Source organism: Papio anubis, unplaced genomic scaffold (genome assembly GCF_008728515.1).
Source record: "Papio anubis isolate 15944 unplaced genomic scaffold, Panubis1.0 scaffold6158, whole genome shotgun sequence".
Taxonomy (NCBI): Eukaryota; Metazoa; Chordata; class Mammalia; order Primates; family Cercopithecidae; genus Papio; species Papio anubis.
In genome coordinates this window covers 1-1,438 of record NW_022166380.1, presented here as the reverse complement: position 1 = coordinate 1,438, position 1,438 = coordinate 1, and the positions used below count along the sequence as shown (strand labels likewise).

Below are 1,438 nucleotides of genomic sequence, written 5' to 3'. Positions count from 1 at the left end.
CCTAGGGGAGGGAGAGGGAAAGGAGGGACCGAAACCAGGATGTGGGACGTCTGTCCTGAGAGTCACGGGCTCTTGGTGCCACCCTGTCCCCACAGCCGGAGCGTGACTTATCTCCCCTGTCCCTTTTCAGAATTTGAGTACTGCTGGGACACCTTTGTGGACCGCCAGGGACGTCCCTTCCAGCCCTGGGATGGACTAGATGAGCACAGCCAAGCCCTGAGTGGGAGGCTTCAGGCCATTCTCCAGGTGACGGCTTCCTCCCTCTGCCTGGTGCCCCATCGGCCTCCCCCTCCTCCCCTCTCCCCTGGGCCTTGCCTTCCCCTCTGCTCAGAGCCTCCTCTGGGTTCCCTGCTCCCCCCAGGGCGCCCAGCTCCGTCCCTCCCTTTCCTTCTCACAGCCTCCCTCTCTCTCCAACCTCCCGCATCCCTCCCTCCTCTCCTGTCATTGTCACTGTCCCCAGGCCTCCTCCCTGTGCCCTCTTTCCACTCTCTCACCCCCTGCTCCATTCAACTCCACTGCTCTTCCAGAATCAGGGAAACTGAAGGATGGGCCTCAGTCTCTAAGGAAGGCAGAGACCTGGGTTGAGCCACAGAATAAAAGATCTTCTTCCAAGAAATGCAAACAGGCCGTTCACCACCATCTCCAGCCGCTCACAGACACCAGCGAAGCAAGGCGTTCCTGACCAAGTAGATTTTTTAAAAATCAGAGTGAATTAATTTTAATTGAAAATTTCTCTTATGTTCTAAGTATATAATAGTAAGATTGTGCTCAATATTCTCAGAATTGTTTTCAATTTATTAATGAAATGATTAATTGGCTTTGTATCTAGACTAATAAAACATTAAGAATCTTCCATAATGCTTTGGCTCAGCAATTGTATCATGAATTGCAAGTGCTTACATAAACACTAACAAATACAAAAAATTAGCTGGGCATGGTGGCGGGCGCCTGTAGTCCCAGCTACTCAGGAGGCTGAGGCAGGAGGATGGTGTGAACCGGAGGATGGCGTGAACCCGGGAGGCAGCGCTTGCAGTGAGCTGAGATCACGCCACTGCACACCAGTGTGGGCAACAGAGCAAGACTGTGTCTCAAACAACAACAACAACAACAACAACAACAACAACAAAAAACGTTAGCAAATGTGTAGATGTCTTTCCTTGTGTAGTGGACCTTAGCGGGCCAAAGGTCACACGACATCTCTCTGGAGCCAGAAAACTCAGCTAAACCTCACAGGAGAGGAACCTAAATGCAGACCCCACCCTCACTCACAGAGCCCCGGACGCTGATTGGAAGGGACAGGCCCAGCAGTAAGAAGACAGCCAGCAGCCAGTCTCCCTGTTGGAAAGGAGCCACACAGGTGCAGGCAGGGGCCCTCCGGAGCAGCCCTGTGTCCACCCCTTCCTGATTCCACCCCCTAGAGAGGGAGCCCAGGGGAGGC

The 1,438-nt window shown here is 53.3% G+C and overlaps 1 long non-coding RNA gene across 1 annotated transcript; it reads left to right on the top strand.

The window, feature by feature from the left end:
- The first annotated feature begins 104 nt into the window (after positions 1–104).
- LOC116273378 lies at positions 105–864 on the top strand. Its single transcript, XR_004181731.1, has 2 exons — positions 105–246; positions 528–864. It is a non-coding gene; the product is annotated as an uncharacterized LOC116273378 (long non-coding RNA).
- Positions 865–1,438: the final 574 nt, after the last annotated feature.